Raw genomic sequence first — 17,437 nt, 5'->3', positions numbered from 1 at the left:
CCCTTTAACCTGAACAATGGAGATGACATCAACCATCCTATTCAATAGATCAGCTCCTTACTCCGCCTTGAACCCATCTCCGGCCACCACTCCGGTGGTGCGCCCCTTTGTTGCCACCGTAGAGAATGAAGCTCCAACCCTGAACTTTCTCTAGCATAATTGCCACCTTGTCATTCACGATGAAGCTTTTAGTTCTGCATACATCTGGGATGGCATCAAGAACAACTTCCTTGACCTAAGGACAAATTCCGCACCTGGTTTGAAAGGGTGGGAAAAATTTTCAGTAAACAATGGCAGCAACAAGGGCTGGACAAAGCCATTTGACTATCTTGCCAGGTCTTCAACATCCAAGATACCATAATCCTGGGAATGGCTGCATTTTGGGATCCAGAGGTTAGTGTCTTTCTGTTACCATTGGGACCCATCGGCCCAACTCTACTAGATATGTCAATGATCACCCACCCCCTGATCGTAGGCGAAGAGTCTGTGGTCAGGACCCTGGACAGTCAAGAACCAGAAACCGATAATCCAAGATGGAATGTGAAAGTGACCCTGAACAACAAAGTGGTAGCCTGGGGACCCTACATCAAGATGCACTATGGCGCAAAGCATACCCCAGTGACCGATGAGGAGCATGTTGCGTTCCTTTTATACTGGCTCTGCAGGTATGTGCTTTTCTCCCTTCTCCGAATTAATTACCTGCCCATTAATTTACTTTGACATTTCTCTATGTCTGTCAGGGCTTCGCAGATATGTCATCTGCCCATCCTCAAAATCCATTTCCTATACCTATACTGACCTAGCCATCCACCTCACCAAGGGCCGATTCCTATCCGTCAGTACATTTTTCTTAGCCAAACTTTTTGAGGTGCCTGGCCAAAGCCTGCCCGAAAATCTCCAGTTTTTCCAAACTCGACACCATTTTTTCTGGTCCCGTTTGATTCCTGGAACTTTGGTTCCGTCTGTATTTTCCTACTATCGTCTTCGGCTAGCCTCCCCTCATTCTTGATTCTGATATTTCATTCGGTCAATACCTTCTATTTCTTTGCCCTGGTAGTAAAGGTCATAATGACCCTAAGATCATAATCAAAGCTATTTTGAACGCTGACCTCTCCGACTCCGATTATTACCCTTATTATCATATTACAGCCTTCACAACACCATATTTCTACTTACAATGATGGTGTATATATTCAAATAGAGGGAATTTTGTTCGAAAATTGAGATGTAGGGAATTATAGTGAGCAATCAGATATAGCAAAAATTTGTGGTTGTAGACCCTGAACCGTTTATCATAATTATTTATACTCTTTGACTGGTGAGTTTCCAGGTCAAACATAGGGATTTTAAGTCACCATTTTCAATCAAGTATTGATCTTATGAAAGCGGCCAAAAAGCAGTAAAAGGACCTGCTTTGCAGCGGGTCTGGACCTTAAATTACAGAAAGCTGGAAATGAAAGCGATAAAAAGTGAGCGACGGTAAGCGGAGTGGTGGTGAGCGGACAAGGTGCCAGCGATGGGTGAGCGATAGAAACATGAGCGGATGGCACAACATATATTTATATAGATTGAGTGGCAGAGAGTGATAGAGAGGTATTGTGTCTGAACTGTGTGTTACTCAATGGCTAGGTTTTCCTGGATAAAATGAGCGAGTGATGCTGGTGTTTAGTCGAAACATATATGTATAATACGGAAGCGATAGGAGAGGGGTAATGTAAATATATAAACCAAATTATAAAGAATTTTGATCGTTGGTACTTGACCTTAAGGGATTTACAACAAGACTTCAATGACACCCAGAATCAGAACATTATAAGAAAACAATCCTAATATCACTAGGAATTTCTGTGACCCAATAGACCAACGCCTATGCCTTATTAATTATCCCAAATTTTGCCTCATTAGTGGCTTTACCCTTCTGTTCCTCTTTTTAATCAAAATTGAATTTAAACCAGTAATTAAGCAGGTCGACAGGCTCCCACGTACTTAACTACATTGAACTACCTTGAATATGTTTGTGACAAAAAAAAAAAACTTGGATAATCAATCTTTCTGCGCTCTTTACTAGCGAAGTGAAATTCTTTACAATTAGGGTTTATATAAATGTGAAAAGTATGGAAGAAGTGATGACGAAGAACAAATGATATTTCATTATTCACTACTAAAGCCGAAACTTCTAATTCTACAAAAACTGTAATTAAAGTGATAAACTAAACTAAGTAAGCAGTAAAGTGGTGGCCAAGGGAGAAGAGGAATCTCACTCCCCTGGCCATTCCTGCTGATAACTCCTTTACAGGGTTGAAGCTCTCGGGAGATAGGAAGACAACTAAAATGCGCGAAACAAAGTGCTAGTATACTTCCCTTGAAGTATATTTTACATACAGATATCTGGCCCTATTTATAGCTGGTGGAAGAAGCGGTTGCAAGCAGTTACAAAGTAGTTCCAACCGCTAGGTAGTTAGGCAATTGGTGGCGGTTATTTTGTTGAAGCAGTTGTTGGCCATAACTCACAGGGTGCTCGCTTCGCTTGCTTGGGCTTGTAAGAGCGCAGATCTTCCTCGCTTGCCAGATGGCTGGAGGGCATTAGCGCAGCTAGGCGGGCTTGTCTGTGCTTGCTGGTAGTGGAGTGGCTGTACCGCTGCGGGTTGGACACTTAGGCGATATTTGCTCTGAGTTGCCGTTGCTTCGCTGCGGTGGGTGTCTAGTTGCTGGGCTGAGCGCTGGAGCGTTGCTTGCGAGCGGAGGTGGCTATCGCTTGCAAGCGGTGGAAGATATCTCTTGCCTTTCTTACTTTAGCTTTTTTGGGCGATGGAGTCATCGCTTGTCGGCAAAAATGACTATAGCTTGTCTCATCTGCGTTAGCTTTTCTGGACCCAAATCACCGCTTAAAAGGGCAAAAATTGTTAATAATCTCAACAAACCAACTCTGGGTCATGTCAAGCGAGATAGATCAATAAAGTATGTCATAATTCAGATATTGTGATGCTTTTTATATAGAAATTCGAGTAATACATAGTTTTGTCGAGCGGGGAATATGCTCATATTTGGAGTCATCAAACCTCCTCACACTAAACATTTTTTTGTCCTCGAACAAACTAAATTATGAGAGCAAAGAGTTATTCTATTCACTGCAGTTAAGTATTGCTTAAGGTCAGTGCCATGATTGGGAATAAGATGAATCTCAACTAGAGACAATTAATCCTTAAGCATTCAAACTTGTTATTTGATCTAACATAAACGAAGTTATCCCGGTATCGTGTACTTTGTTTACTTGGCAGGGACTGTATTTTTTATTAAGGAAACCTTCGGCCGAAGGGTGCGGAGGATCATATTTTTCTTTTTGGATCAAGAGTTTCAAACATTGTGTCTGCTCATGATCTTATATGATTTTTCACGCACCTAGGCCTTTTAAGCTCCTTTTGTAATGATAGGTCCTCCCTGCCTTGCTTACATTGTGTCTTAAACCATATTTAAGGATTTATCTTTTCAAGTCATCTCTTGTGAGCAAAGTCGATAGAGAGAGGTTCGCTTGCCCTACTGAGTATGGATAATTTGAAATGACGGGGGCACTAATCTTTACAAGTCATATCCATTATTACTTAGTTTAATTTAATATTTGCATTATTGATAAAGGTCGAGGGACGATTACTCAGTCTGGTGTTTGCAAACTATCTAATTTTACTCTAAAATATATTACATGTCTAACACAACGAGGTATTGAAAGTATCTAAAATAAAAACACATGATTTAGATTATGGTAGACATACAATAAAGATAAATTTCACTTGTTACCAAAAATTTTTGTGTCGTTTATCATTAGTCTTTTGTACAACCCTTGCCAATTCCAAAAGTTATGTACATAGGGGAGGACCCTACATCATTTCTTTTTCTCGCCTGTGGGTCCTCGTCCCAGAGGTAAATTCTTTGTTAGCTGCCGCACTAGTTCTTCCATTCTTTGGAGACTCTTCGCTGTATCAAACTGTTGTTCCATAAGAATCGCGTTCTGCTGGGTGATGGCCGCAAGTGCCTTTAGAATTTTCATTTGAGTTGCACCCAGGCTTGCAACTTGAGTCTCCAGTGCTTCTACGGGCGATTCTAGTGCGGCGCTTGCTTTCCTACCAGTGGTCAGTATGTCAGCCATGTTCCTTGCATGTGTATATATCAGTGATTTGAGCATTAGGTATTGGTTGAGTATGGCTTCGTCGAGTTCATCCAGTTGTTTTCCTAATGTGTCAAATGTGGCGTGGGAGGCTGATGTGCTTGCCTCCGCGGGTGCTGGTGACTTTCCCTCAAACTCGGCTGAACTTATGTCCACTGGCTCGCTCTCATTTTTGGAATCCGGTGCTAGCTCAGGGGTGACATCCCTCAGGAACACAAGTTGCCTCGCTGCCTCGTACTCAGCTGCTCAGCTCTCTTTCGTTCCAAGTATCTCCTATATCGCAGCTGGATTTGGGTCAGCGACTTCCAATATTTTAGCAACTTGGCCAACACCTTCATCTTTCTCTTCTTATGTCGCTCACGTTGTCGCTTTTGTTGTAACTGTTGCATCGCGGCGAGCAGCTGAACTTGTTCTTCCTGAAATCTCTTTTCCTCTTCATCCTCCTCCTCATCAAAGATTGTTTTATCTGATTTTTCTAAGGCCGGAGTCAGAGTTTCTACAGGTGTTCCAGTTTCTACTGGTGTTTTGGGACTGTATGGCATCGGTTCTCCTTCTCCTGTCCTCAGTGTTGTCTCTGTCGCTTGTGAAGACACCTGCAGAATAAGAAGAGTTGTTATGACTGCCTTGACCTCTTCGGTTTCATTGGCAGCTTCAACGGTTGTGGGAGCGGGGACCTCGGTGGACTGTTCTTTGTAAGACTCCACTGTGACATCAATTCCGCCGATGGTTTCTTCAGTGATAATAGTCTTCTGTTCCTTCTCTGGTCTAGTAGTAGTAGGCTCCTCCGCTCTCGGCTAGTTAACGGGTGCGGTTTCATTTCCTGTTCCAGCAGCAATAGGCTCCTCCGCTCTCGGCTGGTTAACGGGTGCGGTTTCATTGCGTTTTCCAGCAGCAGTTGGCTCACCTGCCCCCTACTGGTCGACGGGGGCAGACTTATCATCAATTGGACTCAGTGGTTTGGGTGGCACCCTCTCTGTTCCTGGCTTCGCTGGTGAGGGCCGCTCGGATTGAGCGGTGGGCTCCCTAATGGTGATCCCCTTTCTAAGTCTGGACAGCAGGATCATATCCTCCTTCGCTTCTTCCTCCACCGCTTTACCCTTCCCCTTCTCCTGCCTTGTCGCTCGCCGATAGAGCGTTGGATTTTTTCTGAGCGCTACCTTCACCCTCTGCTTCTTCTCGACAGGCTCCGGAGCGGGGTCTCTTTCCGCTTTGACCTCTTTTCACCAGCGGCTACCTCCAGGGCCTTTCTTCCCTTATCGATCATGGCTTTCTCTGCACCAAATAGGTCCTCCTCTATCTCCCGAGCAAAGTGGAGGGACTCCTCTTCCTCGTCAGCGGGAGTTTCATTAGAGACGGTTCATTCTGAGTTTGGTCCTGCAGCGGCCTCTTCCGGATCGGCTTCGGGTGCCACCTCCTCTCGAATTGTCTTTTACCCCGCAACTTTCATTCTTCTTTTTGGTGGAGGGGGTGGGGGGAACAGCCGCTTTCGTCTTCCTCTTTTTCTATTTAGGGATGAGGGTGAACCCCTTGGACTCCAGCCATGCTTTGTGGAAGGCCGTTGGGAGCAGCAGCCTCATTGGTAGGTCTGGGGCTGGAGTGGGTAGATTGACGCCCGTGCATCGGCATAGTTCTGTAATCAGGGTCCTGTGACCCAACGTTCGTTCTACTTTTCTTCTTGCCCAGATATCTATGCCGATGATCGCGCCCAAATCAATATCAGATTTTTCCTCCAAAATTGAGCGCAAGACAAGGAGGAAATTAGGACGGGTGTCTGTGGTGTGAGTGGTGATCATTATTCGGCTCAGCGACCACTTGATCCATTCCTTTTTCTCTTCATCCACCGACCCAAACTTCAGGTTCCTCTTTTCGTAGTCTGGGGAGGTGGGCGAATGTCCTATAAAGCAACTGCAGCTCCAGTGAGCTATAGTCCTCCATTGCCTGCAATTTGCTCTCCATCTCCTAGGTGGGATAGTGGTGTTCCCAGCCCAGGACCTAGTTGATCTTCCTCGCTAAGCAGTCTACCCATCTTCCCCGAACATATACATTCCGTAGACTATCATTTTGGCTCAGATTTGCGTAAAATCCACTCACCAGTGACACATCCACTGGGTCCTTGGGATTTTGGATCAACCAGGTCAGGCCCCGCTTCTTTAGCCAGTCGGCGAGCGGGCCTGAGATTTTCTCGGAGTCAAATCCTCTATCGTAGAGGATCCCTATTGCTTTCGCCTTCTCGTATGCGGCCGCTGCCTCGATGTTCACAAAATGGACAGAGTCATACTACTTGGATCTTAACACATCCTTGGCAGCATCGGCGGCGTTCTTCGTTGAGATCTTCTCACTTCGGAAGGCCTTCATCTTTTCTTTGATCTCCTGGCGAGCGAATTCTCTCCTAAGCTCCTTCAACTGAAAGTCTTTCAACTCCTCGTAATCCAACCACTAGTCGCTCACCGGGTACCTCTGTTATGTTTCTTCTATGTATTCGAATCTGAGGTAATCCACCGGAAACTCAGGGATGAATTTCCTGAATGGGATAGACTTAAGTTCTATGAGCTTTCCCCAATTCTCAGTTAACTCCAGTAGCATCCTCCTTCTGTAGTATGCCTCCGGAGGTGCTGGTTCCACAAATTCAGCCCCCCCGAGGTTGTTGTTACCACCTTCCGCCTGTCTGTAGACTTAATTCGTTGAATCCTTTTTTCAACTTTCTCCTCAACCTTCTCGAACTCCTTGAGTGACGCTTCTCGCTTGCTTGGATCTATTTTGCTGGCTTGTTCTGAACGTAGGGTTTTTTTTCAGATTTATATTTTTTAATTTAGGAAACTTATGAATCCTGCCTTATTAACTCCAAAATGCAAACAATATTCACATAACAGGCAATAATTTCCTAAATCTCAGTGATTTGTACCCTAAATTCTCCCCCTCACAATGAAACAAAACACTTCAGTAAGTATTTCGTTGCAAAAGAGGGAGAAAATCACAGAACAACAACCAAAAAAATAGATTATTGTAAAATTGATCCATACGAAGCAAGTATAACAATTATTATATCTAAATCTAGTAGATAAAAAACTTAGATTCATAGAAATCGAAGATATAAAATGTTTCGCAATAGTTGAAGAACATACAGTTTTTCGCAAAAATAATATTTGATTCTATATTACTGTGCATCAAATCAGAGAAAATTAACTATGAAATCGAGGTCAGAGACCAAGGTTACCCTAAATCTTATCCTGGATGGAGCTAAAAATGGCTGAGGAATCAAGATTTTTGAATTGTAGGGTGCGGAGAAATTGCGGTTGCTGAAGCTTCTTGAGGAAGTTACTGTAGGGCAAAAGTAAAAAATGGTTGTGAACTGGGGTATTTATAGAGGGCACTGGCGCTTATCTGGAGGGGTGAGTGAAGCGGTAAGCTGGTCCAATGCATATTAATATAAAGGCTTAAGGGTAGGTTACAGGGCGGGTGAGCGGTTAAAACAGCACTTCTAAATACCTATGTATGACACACAAGCGATGATGGATGCGGTACTGGGTGAGGGATACTGCTATTCCAGTATGTATTAGGATAAAACAAGCGAAATGATGTTGGCTTGGGTCAGGCTTTGGTTAGAAGTTAAAATTCTAACTATTATTCATAAGAAAGTAAGCATTAAACTACTTCTAAAAAAATGCAATAACACTATTCTATGGAAAGAGATAATTAAAGTTGTAAACTCTAACTATGAAAGCGGTAAAGAAAACTGTAAATCCTAACTGTGAAAGCGGTAAAGAAAACTGTAAATCCTAACTATGAAAGCGGTAAAGAAAACTGTAAATCCTAACTATGAAAGCGGTAAAGAAGACTATAAATCATAACTATGAAAGCGGTAAAAGAAAGCTGTAAATCCTAACTATAAAAGCGGTAATATTTGGCATTTTTCATGTAAAGGGCGCTACTGGGTATCACTTGCAACTCTGTCACTGAGCGAGTTTCTGTACCTCCACCAGATTAATATATGCATTGGCCCGCTGCAAAATAGGCCATTCAATATATGGTTTCAGTCTCCCTCAATTGACAAGGAAGGAATCGCTTTCTCTAGGGTTGTCCACATTACTAATCCTTATGGCTCCACTTGGCATAACTTGTTTGACTATATATGGCCCAGTTCACCGTAATCTCAATTTCCCTGGGAATAGGTGAAGCTTAGTATCATACAAAAGAACCTTGGATCCCTCAGTAAATTCTTTCTTCTTCAACTTCCTGTCGTGATAGAATTTCATCCTTTCCTTGTAAAGTTTTGCGTTTTCATATGCAAGGTATCGGAACTCAGTCAGATCGAGTAATCATTTAGCACGCCTCTCCTGCGCGGGAGGAAAATCAAAATACAAATATTTGATAGTCCAATACGCGCGATGCTCAAATTCCAGAGGTAGATGGCATGTTTTATCAAACACCAGTCTATATGGGGACATTCCTATTGGAGTTTTGAAGACTGTTCTATATTCCCACAGTGCATCGTCCAATTTCTCCACCCAATTTTTACGACTTTTATTCACTGGGGTCTGGAGGATATGCTTGATTTCTCTATTTGAAACTTCCACCTGACCGCTTGCTTGTGGGTGATAGGGGGTAGTTAGATGCTGATGAACACCATATTGTTGAAGGCAAGTTTGTAGTGCCTTATTCACAAAATGAGTGCCTTCATCGCTTATGACAGTTCTGGGGAGCCCAAACCTTGGGAATATGGTATATTTAAGGAAGCGGGTCACAGATAGAGCATCATTTTTTGGGAGCGCTTGCGCTTCGACCAACTTGCTCACATAATCCACTGCCACCAGAATATATAGTTTCCCATTCAAGTTCGAAAAGGGGCCCATAAAATCTACCCCCCCACTCATAAAAAATATCCGCAAACAAGACTCTAGTTTGGGGCTTCTCTTCCCGCTTTGAGATAGAGCCCAATCTCAGACACTTGTCGCAAGATTTAGCAAAGGCATCAGCATCTCTCTGTAGGGTAGGCCAGAAGAAGTCTGATTGCAAAACTTTGGTTGTTGTGCGCAGGCCAACAAAATGCCTTCCTACATGGGACCCATGACATTCGTTCAAAATCAGCGGGATCTCAGATTCTGCTACACAGCGGCGGATTATCCTATCTGAGCCGATGTTAAACAAATAAGGTTCATCCCAAAAATAATCCTTTGCTAAACTGAGCAATCTTTTCTTTTCCCTTTGTATTGTATGTGCAGGAAGTTTCCCCGTGGTTAAGAAATTTGCCAAGTCAGCAAACCATTGCTCCTTCGCTTGAACCATAAATAACTTCTCGATTGAGAATAACTCATTGATACCAGGAGATATGTCCTCCGCCTGCCTTAATCTGCTAAGGTGATCTACAACGTAATTTTCCTTCCATTTTATGTCCTTGATCTCAATATCGAATTCTTGGAGTAACAACACCTATCTGATTAAGCGGGCATGATCTGTATGAACAATGGTCTTGCTTCCGATGAGATATTGCCTAAATTCTCGAAAGCGAAGACAATAGCTAGCAGCTCTTTCTCGGTTGTAGTGTAATTTTTCTGAGCAAAATTCAATGATTTACTTGTGTAATAAATGACATTCAACTTGGAATCCACTCTTTGACCCAAAACAGCGCTGACGGCATAATCACTTGCATCTGTCATCAACTCGAATGGCTCGCTCCACACTGGTGCTGAAATGATGGGAGCGGTGGTTAGCTTCTCCTTTAGAATGAGAAAAGCCTCCTCACACTTGCTTGACCAGTAAAATTGAGCTTCCTTGCACAACAGTGCAGTGAGCGGTTGTGTGATTTGACTGAAGCCATTGATGAAGCGACGGTAGAAATCCATGTGTCCAAGGAATCTTTTCACTTCTTTCTCATTCGAGGGCGGTGGCATCTTTTCAATTACACTAACTTCGGATCTATCTACCTCAATTCTGGGAGTTGAGATCTTATGGCTCAAGACAATCATTTACTATCAAATGACACTTTTCCCAATTCAGCACGGGGTCAGTCTCAATGCAGCAGAGAAGTTCTTTTTCCAGGTTATTCAGGCATCTGAAAAATGTCTTGCCATATATTGAGAAGTCATCGATAAAAATTTCTATGCAGGAGTCCAGAAGATCACTGAATATATGGTACATGCATCCCTAAAAGGTGGACGGGGCATTGCAAAGCCCAAACGGCATCCTCCAATAAGAGAACGTACCATAAGGATAGGTAAAAGTGGTCTTCTCACAGTCCTCCGGCTTGATGGGAATCTGATGGTAGCCTGAGTAGCCATCGAGGAAACAGTAGTATTTATGTCATGGGAGCTTTTCCAGGCATTGATCAAGGAACGGCAGCGAGAAATGGTCCTTCTTAGTTGTTGCATTCAACCTTTTGTAGTCGATGTATACCCTCCAACCAATGATAGGTCTTGTCATGAAAACCTTCCCCTTGTTGTTTGTCTGCTCGACAAAACCTCCTTTCTTGGGAACCACCTAGGTTGGGCTGACCCACTGGCTGTCACTGATAGCGTAGATGATTCCTACATTGAACAATTTTATTACCTCATTTTTAACTACATCTTGCATATTTTTGTTTAAGCGCCGTTGAGGCTGTCTGCATGGCCGTACATCCGCATCCAACCTGATATGGTGCATACACACCGCTAGGCTGATTCCCTTTATGTCAGTGATCTTCCATGCAAATGCCGCTTTTCTTCTTTTGAGAAGTGAGAGGATTTGAACCTCCTGGTCCGGCAATAGTAAGACAAAGATTATCAGTGGGTAAGTCTCCTCCGGGCCAAGGTATATGTACTTGAGGTGCTCAGGTAGCTTCTTCAACTCGTCTTTGATGCAAGCGCTTTCTGGCTCTCGCTTGCTTTCTCAATAGACTCAATGGGGGATGATACTTTATCGCTTGCCCCATCAAAGCCTATAACATTGTCCAACACAAGTGATCCATTATCTGAAATTTCTTCCAGAGTTTCAAGTGTCATATAGTTCTCAAAAGTTGATAATTCATTTAACTCATCAATAAAATCACAATTTTCTTCTTGAGGTTGGCTGCATTGGATTGTTCATGGAAAATGTGACTTTATCTCCACCTAAGGTCAATGTGATTTCGCCTTGAGCAACGTTAATAGTTGCTTGAGCGGTGGCTAGGAAAGGTCTCCCTAAAATAATTGGAATTTCGCGATCTTTGCTTATTTTCATTATTATAAAATCTGCAGGGAAAATAAATTTGTTTACTTGCACTAGTACATCACGAATAATTCCTTTCGGAAGTCTTATTGATTTATCTGCAAGCTGAATTACAGTTCTGCATGCTTCTAACTCATAAAGCCCTAATTTACAAAAAAGCGAAAAAAGCATAAGATTGATACTAGCTTCTAAATCATATAATGCCCTAATCGGGTCTAGATTGCCAATAGTACAAATAATGATAAAACTCACAGGATCGCTTAATTTCTTTGGGAGGCCCTCCTTAAATACGGCACTGCACACACTCTCCAGTTGCACCGCTGCAGCTTCATCTGGAAATGCCCGCTTCCGGTTGATTATATCTTTGATGAACTTAGCATAATTTGGCATTTGGAAAAATCATCAGCAAACGGTATAGTAACTTTAAGAATACGGAAAGTATGCACAAACTTATCAAAGTCCTTGGAATCATCCTTCTTCCCAAGCCTGGTTGGAAAGGGAGCCCTAGCCGCAGACTGAGCGGGACCTTTTTCTTTCTGTTCAGGTACCCGAGCGGCTGGTATCGCTCATGGCTGGGATGGACCTTCTTCCTCGATTGGAATTTGTATAACTTCATCCTGTACAGGAAAATTAGCAACAAAAAGAGTAGAAAAAGGATTAGTACCTCTGTCGGGCAACGGTGGCGATTGTGTTCGCTTTCCACTCCTTGTCTCTATAGCCTTAGCTTGGTTTGGGATAGTCTTGACTATCCCAGGCAACGTTCCCTTTTGCTTCAGCTTCATAGCCTCAGCTATCTGCCCGACCTGAATCTTCAGCATCTTGATCGAGGCAAATGTGTTGCGTTGGAACTCTTGATTCGCTCGCTTGGTGTTTCTTTGGAGCTCCTCCAAACTTATTGGCTATTGAGCTGCTGTGGGAGGTTGAGCAAATACAGGTGCCTGCTGTGGAAAGTGGGGGGTCTGAAAGTAGTGTTGTTGTGGATAGAACTCCCCTTCATGATATTGTTGCACAACGAACTGTTGCGGCTATTGAAATTGTTGCTGAGGACGCAGTCCAGCGGGCCCTTGAGCATGCCCTTTATATCTGCTGGAACTGAGGAGCATTTTTGTTCGCCCTATAAAGAACCTCCGTTGGGTTTTGAGTCTGCTCAGATGAGCTCTCAGCAACCTGTGGGCTCGATTGGTTTACATAGGTGCACTCCTCAGTGACCGTGGCCTCATTTACTATTTGTTTTCCTTTTTTATTCAGGTCATGTTTCACGAGCTTAGAGAGCTCTTTAATTTGAACTGACAAGCTGTCAATCCTTGCATCTTGTGAAACTGACACACGAACCTAGTAAAGACCCCTCGATGGCTCCGGCCTGCTGGTCTCTAGCTAACTAGTCTGATTGGCCGCCATCCTTTCGATCAAAGCCCTCGGTTCTGAGGCACATCGCCCCATAAGCGAGCTACTTGCCGCTGCATCCAAGGACATCCTTAATTCTGGAGTGATTTCTGAATAGAAAATCTGCAGCTCCATGAAGTCAGGGATCTCATGATGAGGGTAGTTGCGGAGCAATTGCTTATAGCGGCTCCAGGCTTTGGGAAGTGTCTCATAACTCGCCATCTTGAAACTTAAAATTTCATTTCTCTGGCTAATGGTCGTTGATACAAGATGATATTTGCTGACGAAGGCTTGCGCTGCTTCCTTAAAGGTGGCAGGAATGGGGTAGAGATTGTCAAACCATTTCCTAGCCTCTCATGTCAAAGAAAAGGGAAAAAATATTAACTTCGCAGCGTCCTCCATGATTCCGTGTGATTTGGAGGTGGCAACGATCCTGTTAAAGTTCTACAAGTGTTCGTATGGACTTTCATTGAGCAGCCCATGGAATTGGCTCTGGCTGGCCAGATTGATGAGCACTGGCTTCACCTCGTAGTGTCCAGAGCCTCTGGGTGCACAACTTGTAATTACAGTTTTATCCAGGAAGGACTAGTAATGATCGATGCCCCCCACGTTATTTCTTTAATTGAATCTCATTTGATTAAACGAAAGTTCATAAAAAACTTCTGTTGTCTTTAAAAGATTCTGAACAGTTTCCATCCATCGGAACTTCAGCAAGCGGGCGATGGCGGGTGTCGCAGTGGCGTTGGCAGCTTGAGCTGCTATGGAAGCGATAAATGCCCCTTGAGCAGCTTGAACCTTCTACACACGAGGTGTGCTTGTAGTCCAGCCATCCTTTGTTGAATGTTGCCGAGCGCTCTTATGAGCTATTCCTCAGTCGGTGTCAGCGGATGGGGAACAACGGTTGGAACTACAGTGGGGATGTGGAGCGGCACTTCCTGCGACAATGCTGATGGCCGAGTTTGAAGAAGTCCCACCAGCAATCTGGAAAGCTGGGACGGCAGTAGAGGGAGCGGTGGCATTTCCTTGCTTTGCCATAATCCTTTCTCTGGTTAACTCTCTGAACAGACGTCTCTGTGAGCGAAAAGAAGGAGTTGGACTAGTAGAACGCTTAAAACGCTTTGGACCCATACATTAAAAATAACCACATCAATTGACATAAAATAGAAAACAAAATTACAGAATTTAAGGGTAAATTATGGCGCTTCAATAGATCTTATCAAGATTTAATTTCTTGAATTTAAAATCCCCAACAACGGTGCCAAATTATGATGATAACGATGGTGTATATATTCAAATACAGGGAATTTTGTTCGAAAATTGAGATGCAAGGAATTATAGTGAGCGATTAGATATAGCAAAAATTGTGGTTATAAGACCCTGAACTGTTTATCATAATTATTTATATTCTATGACTGGTGAGTTTCCAGGTCGAACACAGGGATTTTAAGTCACGATTTGTAATCAAGTATTGATCTCATGAAAGCGACGAAAATCCAGTAAAAGGACCCGCTTTGCAGCGGGCCTGGACCCTAAACTACAGAAAGCTGGAAAGGAAAGCGATAAAAATTGAGCGATGGTGAGCGAAGCGGTGGTGAGCGGACAAGGTGCTAGCGATGGGTGAGCGATAGTAACATGAGCGGATGGCACAACATATATTTATATAAATCGAGTGGCAGAGAGTGATGGAGAGGTGTTGTGTCTGAATTGTGCGTTACTCAATGGCTAGGTTTTCCTGGATGAAATGAGCGAGTGATGCTGGTGTTTAGTCGAAACATATATGTATAATGCGGAAGCGGTATGAGGGGTAATGTAAATATATAAATCAAATTATAAAGAATTTTGATCGCTTTTACTTGACCTTAAGGGATTTACAATAAGACTTTAATGACACTCAGAATCAGAACATTATAAGAAAGAAATCCTAATGTCACTAGAAATTTCTGCGACCCAATAGACCAAAACCTATGCCCCATTAATTATACCAAATTCTGCCTCATTAGTGGCTTTACCCTTTTGTTACCTCTTTTTAATCAAAATTTAATTTAAACTAGTAGTTAAGAAGGTCAACAAGGCTCCCACGTACTTAACTACATTGAACTACCTTGAATCTGTTTGTGACAAAAGACAAGGCTTGGATAATCAATCTTTCTGTGCTCCTTACCAGCGAAGTGAAATTCTTTACAATTAGAGTTTGTATAAATGTGAAAAGTATGGAAAAAGTGATGATGAAGAAAAAATGATATTTCATTACTTACTACTAAAGCGGGAACTTCTAATTCTACCAAAACTGTAATTAAAGCGATAAATTAAACTAAGTAAGCAGGAAAGTGGTGGCCAAGGGAGAAGAGGAATCTCAACTCCCCTGGCCATTCATGCTGAGAACTCCCTTACAGGGTTGGAGCTCTCAGGAGACAGGAAGACAACTAGAATGCACGAAACAAAGTGCCAGTATACTCCTCTTGAAGTATATTTTACATACAGATATCTGGCCCTATTTATAGCTGGTGGAAGAAGCGGTTGCAAGCAGTTACAAAGTAGTTCCAACCGCTAGGTAGTTAGGCAGTTAGTGGCGGTTATTCTGTTGAAGCAGTTGCTGGCCATAACTCCCAGGGTGCTTGCTTCGCTTGCTTGGGCTTGTAAGGGCGCATATCTTCCTCGCTTGCCAGATGGCTGGAGGGCATCAACACAGCTAGGCGGGCTTGTCTGTGCTTGTTGGTAGTGGAATGGTTGTACCCCTGCCGGTTGGACACTTAGGCGATATTTGCTCTGGGTTGCCATCTCTTCGCTGCGGTGGGTGTCTGGTCGCTAGCCTGGGTGCTGGAGCGTCACTTGCGAGCGGAGGTGGCTATCGCTTGCAAGCGGTGGAAGTTATCGCTTGCCTCTCTTACTTTTGCTTTTCTGAGCAATGGAATCATCACTTGTCGGCGGAAAAATGACTATAGCTTGTCTCATCTGCCTTAGCTTTTTTGGACCCAAATCACCGCTTAAAAGGGAAAAAATTGTTAATAATCTCAACAAACCAACTCTGGATCATGCCAAACGAGATAGATCAATAAAGTATGCCATAATTCAGATATTGTGATGGTTTTTATACAGAAATTCAAGTAATACATAGTTTTGTGAAGCGGGAAATATGCTCATATTTGGAGTCATCACTTACCTCATCCTATCCCTTTTTCGTATCCATTTCCATCCGCCCTTTCGCTCCCGACTTTTGCTTACTCATGGGATTCGGCCCTGAAACCCCGATCCATTTTTTCCAGCAAAAAAATCAAAAAAGGTAAGAAAGCTTATACTACCTTCCTTTACACATTACTTGGCCCGCCAGTTTGGGTGTCGCTAGGGTATTCACGACTTGGTATTCAACCTCTATCTCATTCACACCCATGTCACTGACTATTCCATCAAAGCATACACCGACCACCTCACTGCCAACCTTGGAAACCATACTTATGCGCCCTTCCGAGAACATCCTCATACCATTCGAGCCTTTCGGGGATGGTGGTTGGACCTTTTCTAGCCCGTGGTCGGGAGGCCCATTTCCAATTGCTTGCTCACTCTTTTTCCCCTTCTAGCTGCCCAATCGAGGTCACAAATGATCCTACTTTCTCAACCCTTGATGGGCTGGTCACCCTAAGACCCCCACGGCCGAAACAACCATAAGGCTCCCAGGCTAGAGATGTCAGCTCCTCCGGCAAGAAAGCAAAGACCACCGTGGCTGCTCAACCGGCCAACTTAAAGGAATGCCGAAAGGCTATGGAAGAATATTTGGCCTCTCTCCGATGGATATGACCCTTTTTCTCTGAGTTCCACATGCTAGCCTTACGATTACCCTCGCCAAGCACGATAAATCCTCTCCCATTTTTATTCACTTTGCTCTTAATGTATCAAAGTACTTATATCACCTACTTTACTCCATGCCAACTGCCGCAAATCTGACTACTACTCCAATCATCCTTCCATCCGAACATGCCAAACCTACAACAGTCATAGGCACCAACCAACCCCTGCTATTGCCTCGATTCAAATCTCTCCATCCGAACAAGCCCTTGCTCGAGGTATTTTCCAAATTCCATTTGACTTAGTATTTTAGTACCATAACGTTAACATTAATGTCAGGGCTGAACATTCCAGGCAAGGCCATCAAACCAATTGATCTGCCAATGACCGACCGTGACACATGGGCAATGGTCGAGAGGCAAGCCCCGTCCGCTGGCGTTCACGTTCAGAGGCCAGCCCCCTGCCGAAATCCAAGATCGAATTCATCTTGAGGTATCCCCTTAGTTCCCTTTTCCACTTTATTTCTCTTCTTACTCATATGTCAATTTTCACTTCAAGTAATCAAAATCCCAGAGGATTGTTCGGGAACAGTCAACCAGCCGATGAACGACTGATAAATGAAGATTGTTGATTTAAAACAGGGAATTTATTATGAGTTTATTGAGTGAAGTGTGTATTATTGGACACGTTCAGATATAGATAAAAGAAGTGAAGTTGTACACCTTGAGTCAAATTATCAAAATTACTTATACTCTTTTTACTAGTTAGTTTCCAGGTTGAATAAAGGGATTTTAAGTCACAAAATTAAATCAAGAATTTATACAAGTAAGGCGCAATGGAAAAACAGTTAAGTTGGCTTGCTTGAGAGCAAGCCAAAGAGTTAAACTAGGACGGAATTACAATAAAGCGAGTAAAGGTGAGCGGGTGGTGAGATAT

The sequence above is a fragment of the Andrographis paniculata genome, unplaced genomic scaffold (assembly GCF_009805555.1).
Source record: "Andrographis paniculata isolate CXL003 unplaced genomic scaffold, ASM980555v1 Contig59END, whole genome shotgun sequence".
NCBI classification, from domain to species: Eukaryota; Viridiplantae; Streptophyta; class Magnoliopsida; order Lamiales; family Acanthaceae; genus Andrographis; species Andrographis paniculata.
Note: the sequence above shows the minus strand (reverse complement) of the source record.